Raw genomic sequence first — 15,033 nt, 5'->3', positions numbered from 1 at the left:
ATCATGGAACTGTCCAAGTTAGAGCATCTAGCAAAAATAGCAATTATTGGAAAGCACTCACGGGAAGACATCACGCTCATAGTATGGATGCATATGTATTTACTTTGTATTGGCATTGAGAATTAAAGTATCTGGTACACAGCTGAATTTTTCTAAATTTTTTTTTCTCAAGAATTGGTTCACAGGAGACTTCTCAGTTCATTTTCTGTATCAATTACTATAAGTATGCATCAGTTTATGACTGAAAAATTATATATTTTCTAAGCCTTTAGGAGTGGGTTGCTTAAGACTTGACTTCTTGGCTAGTCAGTCTCTCTATGTGCAAGATGAGCAAGCAGAGAGATGTTAGCGTTACACATCACGTATCATGACATCCAATTGCCTGACAGAGCCATTTCCTTGCTGTGGACATTTGTGAACACAGAGATGGAGCGAGAACCCTATTGCAAGATCTTTACAGATGGTGCTACTAAATTCAGATCCCTAAGTCCTTACCCATTTGTCTTTATGGTGGCAAGCCTATATTTTGCTCAACTGATTTCTCTGTTTCTAAATGAAATACTACATGGCTCAAGCTGAGGAATATACTTATTTGCATCATGTTATGCTCATCCCCTGTTCAAAACTGTGCAGTTGTGTCAACCAGAGAAGATTCAAGCATCTTGGCCAGCTCTTGAGGGCCCTCTTGGTCTGACCCTCTTCTATCATGTGCATTATTTATTAGACTGCTTACTACATTTTCTGCAGCCTTTCTTTGATCAAACCTATCTCCAAACGCTGGGCATTCAGAAGGACATTTGACATTATCTCTACAAACTCCTGCTAACACTGACGGTTCTGAGCACAATACAACAGAACAGCAATAAAATCCCCCAAATCAGGCATTACACCAAGAACATGAAAGGCATCATCCATTCCATTCTAAGAATGCCAAGGCAGCCCTCAGGGTAGTATTCCGGTTTGTGATGACATGAAAATGTGTTTGTAGGTCAGAAGGAATACATGCTCAAAAATCAAAACAGAACTAGATATCTGGATATGGAATTAGACTAAGTTGCTTGTTGTATTTCTCTAAGCATGTTTGACTAACCACCTGCATCCACACCTCCTGCAAAGACTTAGACAGAGGCTGCCAGAGTCCACCCCAACCCTCTGACCGAGAAAACTGTGTAGGTAGGATGGAAGACATTGTTTGGACTAACTTGATGTTCACCTTTCTAAGTCATTCAATACCTGATGAAAGAAACTTGACTACATCTGTCATTAGAAAACATGACAGTCACTTATATCCCTTTTGACAATTAACTACATCTTAAATTTTTTGCTAATTGGAAAAGCAAAGTTCTGTATCAACCTGATTCCATGTTAACTTTCATTTTCTTTACACACTTGAGTTTTGTATCAATGCAGTGAGCAGGATTTCCTATACAGAATGCCCATACAAGCAGTGTGCTTTCCAGGCCTGTCCTATCCCATTCCATCTCCTGCCTTCAAACTTTTATAGCTACAGAAACATTTTATGGGACAATTTAAAAACAATCCTATGAGGACAAAACAGACAGGAAAAAAAAAAAAAGAACTAGAATCAATCCACAATTATACCAAAGCAGGAACCCCTAAACAAGGAGGAGTTCTTTAGATTTCACAGAAATGAACAGTAATAGTGTTAAGGGATAGGACTGGTAGGACACAGAGTAATATCCTGCCCATGAAATCATGGGTTCAGTAGATTAGAGCAATTCAACCATAGTCCTATTACTAAATGTAGTTTTCCTTCTGGTTTTAATTAGAGGTGTCTGGCTGATTACTGTTCAGCCATTTTGAGCTTGAGATTCAGTGTTCTAAAAGGGACGGGTACCAGGGCTTCTTTTTGAACATAGGCAAATGCAAAAACAGGAAGTCAGCACACATGGAGCCAGAAAGGGTCAAAACAAGTCATCCTGACATTCTGTTTCCAAATTAACCCAATGAATCACCAAGACAAAGCACCAACGTGACTGATTGGTGGTGGCTCACTTAAAGGTGCCTCTCATAGGAAACCTTTGCCAAATCTCTGGCTCAACTGAGATGTCATTAAAGCATTAGTTATGGCAAATGTTTAAAAACCAAAACACCAAGATTCACCAACTTTCGAGTTCTGTCATCTGTAGTCACGCTAAACCTGAAGACATTGAAGGGTTTCTTTAAGAAGGAATGAAAGTCTGCTTACAGGGAGAAATATCTAAATCAAAGGATGGGGTGATGTTTAAAATATCTTCAATAATATAATTTGTCGTTTATTAAGAAGCTTTATCCAAAACCAGGAAAAACTTACACCTGCTTTAGTGAGACACAATATCAAGACTGGACGTTTAGAACTCAGGCAATCAAGTCTGTGCTTAATACACGAGTCCCTGAGTTCAATCCCAGAACTAAAACAAAAACAAACTGAAGACTGCATATTAGCTAAGACTTCTCAAAGTTACTTACAAGAACAAAACTTACAAGGTCTGATGCAATGTTGTGAAAGTGCTTAAGTCAGTGATGGCAGATGAGACCCACCTAGACAAGATCTGAAGGAGCTGACAGCTCGCACATCTCACCACCCCAAGGAGCTCCCCACCAACAATTAAAGTCTGGACTCTGAGAACTAGATGCAGCTACTTAAGGAAGCCAAAGAACAGCTAGAATTTACTTTGCCCGCATTCTCCAGAACTTTCTGAATGAGCTAAATAAAAAAATGGAAATACATTCATCACTGCACTGTGCTTGGAGAATTGGAAGCGTCTGAGACTCTGGACCACGGAGAGAGGTAGATGTCACAGAGGTCCTCAGAATACTGACAGCCAAAAATACTGGACTCAGGACCAGCTGCACTTTTCAAGAGTGACCTTCCTATCTCAGGCATAGCCACTGAGTATGAAGGCATGTGTTGTGTATGCCAACTGCACCGAGCAGAAAAGTAAAAAGGAACTCATTTTAAAGCAAACATAAAAACACAAATGAGAACCAGTGAGAGGGCCCAGTTGATAAAAGTATTTGCTACTACATCTACTAACTTACATTTGATCCCCAAAATCCAGAGGGTGGAAAAAAAGAACCAACTTCTAAAAGTTATTTTCTGATTTCCACATATGGACTCAAGGCCAGCATGTGCACATACATGTGTGTGTGTGTGTGTATGTGTGTGTGTGTGTATTAGAATAATTCTCTTTAAAAATTTTATATCCCAACTCCAGTTTCCTCTCCACTCACCACAGTCTTTCCTGCCACGCATCACCTCCTCTCTTTCCCAGATCCACTCCCCCAACCCCCAGGGAAAAGCAGGCCTCCCAGGGACATCAACCAAACACAGCACAACTGACTAACTAAAGTAAGACCAGGCACATAGCATCACATTAAGGCTGGAAAAGGGAACCCAGTAGTCGGAAAGGAATCCCATGAGTAAGCAAGAGAGTCAGGCAAAGACCCCACCCCCACTAGGATTTCCACAAGAACACAAAGCTACTCAACCATAACATATATGCAGAGGACCTAGGTCAGACCCCCTACAGGCTTCCTTATCTCTGCAAGATCCCATGAGTCCTGATCAGTTGATTCTGTGGGCCCTGGTGTGTCCATGACCCCTCTGCTTCCTCCAATCCTTCCTTTCTTCTCCATAGAACTCCTTCAGCTCTGCCTAATGTTTGACTGTGGGACTTTACATATGCTCCCATTAGTTGCTGGATAAAGTTTCTCTGGTCTCTGATGATGACTTGGCCTCTTGTCCCACCACACTTTGAAGGCCGATGGTCTGTAGGTCAAAGGTTTTGTGGCTGGAGTAGTGTTCCAACCCCTCCACTTGAGGCCTTGCTTAGTCACAGAAGTTGGCTAGTTCAGACCCCATGTCCCCCATTACTATGGTTATTCTTATAGATTCCATAGAGTTTCCATCAATGGTTTTATGAAGACAACATTTAGCAAATACTAAACATCAAGGAAAAATTGTCCTCCAAAAGGTACAATAACCTGGGTACCAATTCTAAGTGGGAGATTCAGAGTCTATGTTTGAACTGGGACAGAACCACACACACTGCATTTGTCAGTATCTCTATAGTCAATATGCAGTATGGGGGACAGGGAACACACACACACAGAAAGAAAGCAGGTGTTGGAAGCAGAGTCTCAGATTGACTCCAGCTCTGTCACCAACTAGTTTATGGCACTTAACACTATACCTTGGCTCCTTTGTACTTTACTTTTTAAATATTCAAAAAAGGTCTCTACTACAAACAGGTGCTTTATGAATATTAAAAGTAACAAGCACACATGGCTCCTCATTTGTAACAGACCCCGCGTATTTACACACCTACTTATTCATGTATTCCAATTCAACTCTTAGGAGATAGAAATTAGACACCCCATTGAAAGATGAGGAAACTAAGCCTCAAAGAAGTCAGTAACTTACCAACGACACAACTAATAAATAGAAAAATGAACTCATGTTTCTAACCAACCCACCATCCTTGAGATATCATGGCCAGCAACCAAAAGCTATTGTTAAATACTTCCCAAGCTTTGCAAGGTTCTGAAGTACTAGAAAGCTCAGCAGAAAAGGATGCTGAGATCGACTGGTGATGCCTGATTATTTTTTATGCCACTTCACATAAGGAATCCTGACATCTGAAGTTGTCTTTATCTTGGTGTCCCAAGGATCTTGGGCCAGGTTGTCGTTGCCAAACACCAGATCACTACATCCTCTTTCCTTTTCTAACCCACTCCTGCCATTGCCAGAACGCATGCACTTATAGAAACATGCCTCCACCACTTATTTCTGTCAAGGAACCTGCTATTGTCTAACCCATAAGTTTAAGTCCCAGCACCTGGTTTACAAGGGGCATGAGAAATCATGGAAGTTTGCAGAAGCCCATTTATAACAAAGAGCTACTGATAAAAACAAACAAACAAACAAACAAACAAACCGTATTTCATTATGCAGAGAATAGCAGTGCTGTGTTACTTCAAAACTATGAAAAGCAATTTTATTTTTGCATATTGATTTTAGGATGGGGTTCATTTTTATCCAGAATGAGAGAAGCCTCTTCAGAGAAATACATAAAGGGAAAACACAGGAAGTAATTTTTGCATTATTGTTAAACGACACAGTACTATTATCTAGGCCAATTCTGGTAGCTTTCTAACTTCCATCCTGAAATTAGATCCGGAATCACAGAGAGAATTGTTAGTGATTACTAATGGAAAGTCAGAACTGCAGCAACAGGAAAAGAAACTTCTAACATTCCAAAAGAGTACCAAAGGGAACCATAGGACTTCTGGTGTTTGGATGAAAGGACCGTTTTTCATAAATAAGGGTTATGAAAGAGCCACCCATCTGAATTAATGTCTCTAAGTCAAGCGCTTCAATAGTCAAAGATAACACGGACTTAATTTAAAAATTAGAAAGAGAATAAAAAGATGTGTGCTTTGGAAACTGATCCGCTTGCCAAATAAACTGGCCACTCTACTTGGTCTAAAGAGAGGAAGGACTGTTCTAGCCATTCAGTGGATTTGCTTAGAAATGCAAATAATCTCTGACAAAAGCCACATCCAGATGTAGTTCCATCCAGATTATTCAAGAATGGAACTCTGTGAGGTCAGCTCAGGATTTCTGAATATGCCCCCAATAGGGCATAGTTCAACAGGACACAGTCCAATAGGAGAGTTTACACATTCAGGGAGCTGGGAGATCAACAGGTACCAATATGGTGTTTTAGGTTGTTTTAAACATGTGGGTCTTGACTCCTTTGGGACTGAACAATCCTTACCAGGGTCACATATCAGATATTCTACATATCAAATGTTTATATTACAATTCACAATAGTAGCAAAATTACAGTTATAAAGTAGCAATGAAATAACTTTATGGTTGGGGGTTATCACAACATGAGGAACTGTATTAAGGGGTTGCGTCATTAGGAATATTGAGAACAATACTTATTGGTCCTTCCATTGTGGAAGCTGATCTTTTTCAACCCTGCTTTGCTTTGGTGCAGTGTTTAGTGGTTTATATAAAGTTACGTCCAAAAGAAAAATCAATACCAGAAGAGTCGACGTAAGTTAGGTTGGTAAGACAAAGACATTTTAGAATCTGTTACTCATTTGCCAAGTATTTATTGAACAGCTGAAACCTATCAGCCCTAAGGGATGGAAACCTGGCTCTGGTATTTTCAACAGTAATTATGAGTCATTTCTTATAGTTTCAACAGAAATAACTTATAAGTCCTTAAGGAGGTCAAGAAAAAATTACTGCATTAAACAGAAACACACAGACACCCCGTAGGTTGATGGAAAAGTCAGCTGGCATGGCTTGAGATGTACCAGTGTGTAGAAGTACTTGAAGCAAGCTTGAGGTCCTGAGTCGAATACACAGGATCCAGGTGGTGGAAGAAGGAAACCAGCCCCCAAAGCTGTCCTCTTAATGGGCACACACACACTAAATAAATACATGAAAAATATCCCTACCTTGTCTAAAACAATGTCTAAGAGAGTACTTGACATAGACTCGGGGCCATCTACATGATTTCCTCTCATAATTTTGAGTAATAATTATCAGCCTAGATGTCCATCCATGCATAAGTATATAAGTGAACCTACAGTGTTATTTTTATTCAGCTATAGATATGAAATTATAACAATAAAATAAATGGGTGGCTGTATTAAATGAAATGAGCTAGACTCAGAAAGACAAACAGCACATTTTCTCTTGTGTGCAGATTCCAGAGTCCAGTTTGTGTGTGTGTGTGTGTGTGTGTGTGTGTGTGTGTGTAGAGAGAGGGGGGATGGGGGATATGAAAGTAAAAAGCAGACCCAAGAGGGAGAAAAAGTCTATTTGTCTATTTAACAGGAAGGAGGAAGAGGGACTGGGGAGGGGTGGTAATCTACATGGTTGGAGGCAGAAAGGGAAGTATGGGGATGGAAGGGAACAGGAGTGAGGGGATAGGGGGTGTGGGGAGCTAATAAGAACAGTATAGTGATCTACATGTACCAAAAATGCTGATTTTCGTTGTGCGTTAAAATGTTAGTTTGCGCATGATCAGTCTTTTCTTATTTTCTTCCCTAGATTGTTCTGTTCTTCAAAGCAGACCTGAGAAGAATCCTGAAAGTAAGGGTCTCAACCAACTGAAAGGAGAAAGTGTTCGATATTATTGACAATTACTCACAATTCTTTAACTTTTTACCAACCATTTCAGCAACCAACCCTAAAGACACCATTCAGCATACGTGCTGTGGCTGAGCACACCCACAGAGCACCAGGCCCCTCACTACTCTCTCCAAGCCACGCTACGTCTTAGAAATGGATAAAGGACTTAGAATCTGCCTTTATAGATGCATATTTTACTTAAGGAAACAAAATAAAATTCTTCTTAAAATTCATAAGAAACAGCTGATGCACGCACTGCGGTTGAGATGTACTCAGCAGTGGGTTTCCATGAGCTACTGGTGAATGGAACAGACGACTTACATCCAGTTAATTTTCCTGGATGATCCCAATACCATCCCTCACCTTGGAATAAAACGGCTCTGACCCAGAGGTTCTCAACCTGTGGGTCGCTACCGGTTTGCAGGTCTAATGACCTTTTGACCTTTCCACAGGCGTCCCCTAAGACCATCAGAAAACACTGATATTTGCACTACAATTTACAACAGTAGCAAAATTACAACTTTGAAGTAGCAACAAAAATAATTTTATGGTTGGGGGAGGGTCACAATAACACGAGGAACCGCATTAAAGTGTCTCAGAATTAGGAAGGTTGAGAACCACAGTCTACTGCTCAGACATTAAAATGTTTAAAATGAACACATATTTACAGTGGATTTAAACAATGCCCAGCAGAGTCTAGTTACAGAGTACATTTATAAAATTCAAATTAGCGTCTGTCAGAAATACAAAAAACTGCCCATTGAAACAGGCCTGGAAACAAGTACTGCTTACAAATTGAAACCGGAAGTCAAACATTTAAGTGTTAATTTTTGTCTGCTCTCAGGAGTCAGTATTGACCTTGACAGAAGCTCAGATTAACCTTATTTCTGGAAACACTCTTGAAACTCAAGACTTCGTTTAATTTTCATGGCTAGCAGGATGTCTGGAAAGCAGCGTGCTCACCAGGGTTTACTAGTGACCAAACACTCATTTCGGGAAGGCAGACAGGCCCCTCCCCCTCACACAACCTAGAGATTTTTTTTTCCCCAATCCTCTAAATTAGATTTTGTTTCTTGAATTACTCCTTCATTTTTTTTTCTTTTTCTTTTACATTTCAATTAACCACAGCACTTCGGACTCTAGACTGTCAGCAGTTGTTTCGACGAGTTCTGGAAAATTATGTTTTAATAGCATTGCATCTTTTTTGTGCATTTCCCTTGAGGCTTCCAGAGAGCAATCAAGTTATTCCAGTAAGAGCATATGTCTCACGAGGCTAAAGGGCATCAATGCAACATCTAGAAAGTCCTTTCCTCCCCTTACCCTCTAGTATGAAGGTGCTTTTACCAGTTTCTCGCCCCTCCCTCCTTGACATCCCGCGCAGCCGACGTGGAGCCCCACGCAAAACCAGTGAGGTGGGCTCTCGGGATCCTGACATCATCTGCAAGGATGCATTCCAAGTATGAACCAGAAAAGCACGCGCAGCCGGGTCCAGGTCACCGCCCCAGGGCCAAGAGACCAGGAACCACAGCCTCCGCCTTCCTGGGCGAAAAGAAGCTAAGCCTAGAGCGGGATAGGGGCGCGTGGGGGCGGGGACCGCAGGGCGACAGGAAGCCACTCGTCATCACCACGCACCCCGGGGCCAGCGGGCACACGTGTGCGGCCACTCACCAGCAGTCGTGCGCGTCCGGAGCTTGTGTGGGATGACGACTGCGACGGCTGTCCCTGCGCGGGCCGCGTGGCTCGGGCATCCGTGTGGCCTCTGCAGCCCGGGCGGCGGCGGCTGCTCCGCAAGGCACCGGCGCTTGGTGACGGTGGCACCAGGCTGTGAGTCGCTCCCAGGCTGGTCTAGTCCGGGCCTCTGGGTTCTCTTTGCTCTTGGTCGGTCGAGCTCTGATGCCTTCCGTGGCTTGGACTCTCTCTTCTGTCTGGCGGGACAGCCCCAGCTCCCTCGCAAACCAATGCACAGGCCAATGGCCTCTGAATCTGTGGCGGTGCTCTCTGCCGCAGCAACGTAGGGAATGAAACTGTCACAGCGATGGTCCGCCCCCCTCCCCCTTCCCCGGCCCCTGGGTGCGGCCTCCGCCTCTGCCTCCGCCCCCTCTGTAGCCACAGCCTCCCACGTGCTGCAGAAAAACCTCTGGGGTGGCGGGTCCCTGCGGAGGGCCTATGGCCAGATGGAAATGGCTGCCTGTGATTTAACCCCCGGGCTACCTAGGTTGGACCACCTGGACAGCCCAGTGAATCATCAACTTGGCCTAGAAGCTGGAGAAATGGCTGGGCGACTCCAAAAACTGCATAGCAGGCAATCTGTCATGAAGCTGAATTTGCCAATGTAATGGTTTAGCTATAGGATTACAGCTTATGTAGGAATCCCATTTTGAGATTTAACCATGACTAAGCGCTGCCGCCGTGAAACACTCTCCCTCTCCCCACCTTCTTGAACTAGGAAAATACAAACGGTTAGCTCCTTACCATTACTATAGTGTCACCATTATAATGCAGTGTCTTTAATATGGCCATAGACCTGAGCCAGACACGTACACACAACGATCCATATCCACTACAGTCCCGTATATAATAGCTGCATCTTACATGTTTTCCATGAGTAAGACAGAGACAAGTAAAATTATTTATCTGTGAGTTTTACTCAGCTGCAAAGTAGTGGAAGGCATGCTGTTAGCATGGAGAGTGGGGAGGAAGGGAAGAAAAGATGAAGGGAGCTGGAAGATTCCATTCTGATTTGACATCTGTGCTAGCAAGTTTTATAGAAACTTGACACAAGTTAGAGCCATCTGAGAAGAGAGAACCTGATTTGAGAAAATTCCTTCACAATATGGGGGGCCTTAGGCAAGCCTGTAGGGCGTCTTCTTAATTAGTAATTAGTGTGGGAGGGTACCAGCCCATTGTGGGTGGTGCCACCCCTGGATAGGTGATCCTAGGTGCTGTAAGAAAGCTGACTGAGCAAGAACAAGTCAGTAAGCAGCACTCTGGGGGGCTGGGGGGTCCTCTTCCTCCCCCCAACTCCCCGCAATGGCTTCTACATCAGGTCCTGCCTCCCAATTCTAATCCTGCTTGAGTTCCTGCCTTGACATCCTTCAAGAATGGACTGCACTGTGGTAGTGAAATAAACCCTTTCCTCCCTAAGTTGATTTTTGTCTTGCTGCTTTGTCACAGTGATTGAAACTCTTAAGTAAGACAACCTCAAAAGCTGCTTCTTCGAGGAAGCAGTACTAACTCGCCAACATTTTAAGAACACTGCCACTGCTGATGAGCTGGGGGTTTTCTGCTTCTTTCAGTGGGAACCCAGCTCCAAGTGGAAAAAAACACTACAGTGGGGTGAGACACACTGGCTGTCTTGGTTGGCTTTTCCTTTGGAAACCAAACTTGCAACCTAGACTCTGCCACTTTCTGAGCGGTTTAGTTCACCCTTGCCCCCCCACCCTTCTTTTTAAGATTTATTTTATGTATATAAGTACACCATTGCTCTCTTCAGATGCACCAGAACAGGGCATCAGATCTCATTATAGATGGTTGTGCGCCACCATGTCGTTGCTGAGAATTGAACTCAGGACCTCTGGAAGAGCAGTCGGTAGTGCTCTTAACTGCTGACCCTTGGCCCCTTCTAAAAGTGACACCACCCTACTGTGGTATGAAAATAAGCTTCCATTGCCTAAGGCAGTCTGCAGCCTTGATTTTTCAAGAGGCAGTGGTGTTGTTTTGTTTTAACTATTTTTTTTTTAGTTCCAAATTGCAAAACCAGGAAATTCCACAAATGTTCAAGTCTTTAAATTATATTCATCTGCTGTCAGAGGGGTCAAACCCAAAGTTCAAGTGTGTGAAGGGTGAGTTTTTAACCTTGAGCAACATCCCCAGCACTTCAAAATTCAGATTTTTAAATGTTTATCAGAAAAAGTTTTAGGATGGTCCACCTACTATAGTATAAGGTGAGTCCTTCAGATTCTTCATTTTCCCTCAGTCCCGGGTCCATCATTCCTGTGTGCATATGAAGATTTGGTGGACATTTGGGCTTGATGTTCTAGATGGGATAGTCTCCTTGTGCACCAGACAATCGACAGTCTGATGATACTAGTGAAAAATAATAGCATTCTTAATTCCATATGTGTGTTTATAAGAGCGACTAACTGCAGATTGTACTATCTAGCATCCAGAGTCTCTCTTCCAAGGAGAATAGGGTTGCGCATTCTTGTAGTTCCAACTAACTGGAGGCTGAGCTGACTAGACTTGAGAGTTCTTAGTCAGTGCAGCCAGCACAGAAAAACCCATCTCAAAACAAAAATAGTGTTTGGGGCAAGATGGCTCAGAAGGTAAAGATGCTTGCGGCTCTGCCTCACAACCTGAGTTTTATCCCTCCCGCATGCTAGAGGGAAAGAACTGACTTCTAGACGCTGTCCTCTCATGTCTACATGCTCGAGCAGAAGCACACACTCATGAATAAATGAATAAATAAATAATTGTTGAATTAAATTTTTTTTCATAAATGTCAAAGTGACTCAGTATGTACTGTCCACACTACATGTGATAAATTCAGCCACTCAGAGGCTCCTATCTAGCTTTGAGACTAGATTTTATTATTAAGGAAGCACAGAAATATTTCTACTCCCTGTTGAGGGGCTTTTGTGTTAGGAACGGTAACTTCAGAGGCAACAATGATACTCTCCTACATAGGCAGTGCCAGGGATGTCTAAATAGGCTGTTGTGGTAATAAAATGATTCTGATACCAACTGGCCAGCTTTCCACATCTGTTTGATGCATACTGTGATGGCCTTTCCAGTACCTTACCGATAAAGCTCTGTGGAAACAGTCAGTGTCTGCCACAATCTGGGGGTGACTTAAGGACTTAATGAACAGGCACTACAAGAGTTGAGAGTTCTGAATTCTTCAATTTCAAATTCTAATCTATGGTATAGTTTCCTTTCATTTCAAAAGATTTACTCTCAGGATCAACCAAAATCCACAAATCTGGGGAGAAACAGAGGAAAAAGGGAAGAGAAAGAGATGGGGGAGGGGAGATGGAATCTATAGACCTATAACTCCAGCTACTCAGGAATCTGGGAGTAGAGGGCCTCAGTCTGAAGGCTAGGCTGGAGAACAGTAGGTTCAAACCCAGTCTGAGAAACTTCAAGAGATCCTTTCTTCAAATAAATGATAAAAAGAGGACTAACTGGGGGTGTAGCTCAGTGTTAAAGAAGTTGTTTAATATGTATGAGGAAATCCAGCCTCTACTACTATGTACATTAAAACAATCAAAATTTAAAAGACCCAAACAAAAAACCCAAACAAACTAACAAACAAAAAACCCAACCAATACTGCTTATTTGTAGTCAGCCATTCGATGGGCTTCCCTGTCTCATGTTGTAATTTTGGATACTGTTGATGGGAAAGGAATTTTTCTGTATGTTAAAAAAGCTATAAAATGCACATGTTCTTCTCCCCTGTAATTCCACTTCTAAGAAGGGATGTATCCAGAGGGATTCTGAAATGAGAAGTAGGACTTTTCCAGTGAGCTATTTATAACCAACTGTGGGAATCACAATGTTTATGGCGATTTTTAAGGACACTGATATTGCTGAAGATACAATATTAATCAAACAAGGACACATAATTGCTATCCATGTAATATCAAGTGTGCAAAAACAGAAAAATCCAAGGAGAATTGATCAAAATTATCTCCTAGATATTCATTAGGACAGCCATTGCATTTTTTATACTGAATTATCCTTTCAGTTTTCCTATAAAGATCGTGACTTTCTTGTATTTAGGAAAGAGAATTTCGGGATAGCATTTGAAATGTAAATGAAGAAAATATCTAGCAAAAAGATTGTTTTTGGGGGGGAAAAAAGAAGAAGGAGAATTTAATAGGTAAAGAGTAAATGAAATTAGCCTCCAAAGCCTGGGGAAATTATGCTTGTCACCATGCATGGTTCATTCGAAACGGATCACAATAATTTAGGAAGAAAGTAAAGAAATGAGGGAAGGCATAAAGGAAGGAAGAAGGAAAACAAACACATGATATCACAAAGAGCCATGAATTAAGGGATGCGACTCCCTTGTCAGCTCTCAGTTGCTGGCACTTACAGAAAGAAGGCATTGCACCCTGAATTGCTCCGTTGAGCAACACTGTGTTTCAGTATTTCTCAACTTATGACAAATGAGTCTGACTGGACATGCAATACAGCCAGATGCAGATTTTTCTTGTCCCACAACATCAGAGATGCTCTGTCCTGAGATGTGAACAGCCTGGGACTGCTGGTACTCAAACCCAAAAGGTTGCTTCTTGCCTCTGGTTATAACACAGAGATCTGCACTCTAGATGGAGAACCTGCACGCCAAGAACTTGGATTGGTCTCTAATCTCCTTGTTTCTGAGATCTTATTTCTTGAAACTGGCAGTACATAGCATACAGGGCTGAATTTGCATTACCCAGGATGCTAAGATAGCTGTCTATGTACTACTCCAGTAGTGTGAGGGATGTACAGAAAGAGCAGTTGTCTCTTGGCTCAGCCCTACTTCTTGCTCCAGACAGGCTGGAGTTCTTGAACTTGGTTGTAGATTTAGAATGTCCTGGCTCTGGTTTTATGTCTGATGTCAAATCTCAGGAGAAAGACAAGCACCAAAACACCCAGCGGTGCTGGGAAGTAATGAGAATCCTCTAGGAAGCACGTGTTCTTACAGTTGTGTTTTTGCAGTAGTTTCAGCTGGGTCTGGGGGGGGGGGCTCATGAAATTCTTTTAGTCAACAAGGTTAAAAGAGTTTTCATGAAAACACAAAGGCAGTGATTGACAGTTTTGCTCCTGTTCTCTCATGAGTTTGCAGTAGAGAGTTCTTGATCTCTCTCTCTCTCTCTCTCTCTCTCTCTCTCTCTCTGTGTGTGTGTGTGTGTGTGTGTGTGTGTGGTGTAGACCCAACTTGAATGCAGATATAGATAGAAATATCCAACCATTTCTCAAGCTGTCCAGGGAAGAGATAGAAAACAGGGCTAGGAGTAGAGACTGTTGGTAGTTTATTGACCTAGTTCCTGTAAGGACTTGGGCTAGTTCCTACCCTGACATTGTAAAGAAAAATAAAAGTCAAAAGAAATTCCGAGATTAACAACTTTGAGGGCCCCTGATCTATGCTAAAATAATAATTTTCCATTTTCAGTTATAGCTATGAGAGTTTAGCCTGAGCCATTGAACACAGGAAGAAGCTTTCAGAGCGGAAACTGTGGGCACATTTGACATTTCTCCACATGTGAGCTTTAGTTGGGTGTCCTTTTCCTGCGTCTTTAAACTCAGACAATTTTATAACTGTGACATTCTGTGTCCTATGCACCAGATGAGACTTGCAAATGTCTAGAGCCTTCTTCCCCACTGTCATTTACAAACTATCCTGGACCACATTCCCATGAGGTCTGGTTTTTCTATTGCAAATCATGAACTATAGCTCAAGAGAGCTTGGAAATTAAATTTGAGGCTATTCACTATTGAAACTTAGTCTAGGAAGAAGAAAGCTTGCTCTAGGAAACATTTCAATATTTCAAGGGCAGCAGGCCCTTGGTGGAAATGGACATTTCTTCTTTAGCTAATATTTACTTGACATCTTAGATCTAGGTACATGTGATATTAACATATTAATAGTACCCGAGTTGTTTTTTAAATATGAACTCTTCAGGTAGGCTGATTTACATATACAGGAATGTGTGAGAAAGATGATAAAACTCATCAAAAGAGATAAGAGGCATTTCCTCATCACCAGCAAGTGTCCTTTCCCTGCTGCTCTCTAAGCTGAGGCTGCTCCAATGAAATCAGAGCTTTATTGTTATATAGCATTGCCAACAACATAAAGCAATTTAACAGCATAATCAAATCAATAC

The 15,033-nt window shown here is 42.1% G+C and overlaps 1 protein-coding gene across 3 annotated transcripts in view; it reads right to left on the bottom strand.

Moving 5' to 3' along the window:
- The window catches only part of Stambpl1 (STAM binding protein like 1), a 45,621-nt gene extending 36,414 nt beyond the window's left edge, over positions 1–9,207 (bottom strand). Inside the window, exon 1 of one of the 3 annotated variants that reach the window (XM_029472566.1) lies at positions 8,828–9,207. The gene's annotated coding sequence lies outside the window, so the exon portion shown is untranslated. Of the gene's footprint in view, positions 1–8,479; positions 8,735–8,827 lie in introns of those variants that run through there. The other 2 variants (XM_029472567.1, XM_029472568.1) reach the window with 2 other exon arrangements.
- Positions 9,208–15,033: the final 5,826 nt, after the last annotated feature.

Source organism: Mus caroli, chromosome 19 (assembly GCF_900094665.2).
Source record: "Mus caroli chromosome 19, CAROLI_EIJ_v1.1, whole genome shotgun sequence".
NCBI lineage: Eukaryota > Metazoa > Chordata > Mammalia > Rodentia > Muridae > Mus > Mus caroli.
The sequence above is the reverse complement of the archived record's forward strand: the minus strand, read 5'-3'. Positions and strand labels throughout refer to the sequence as shown.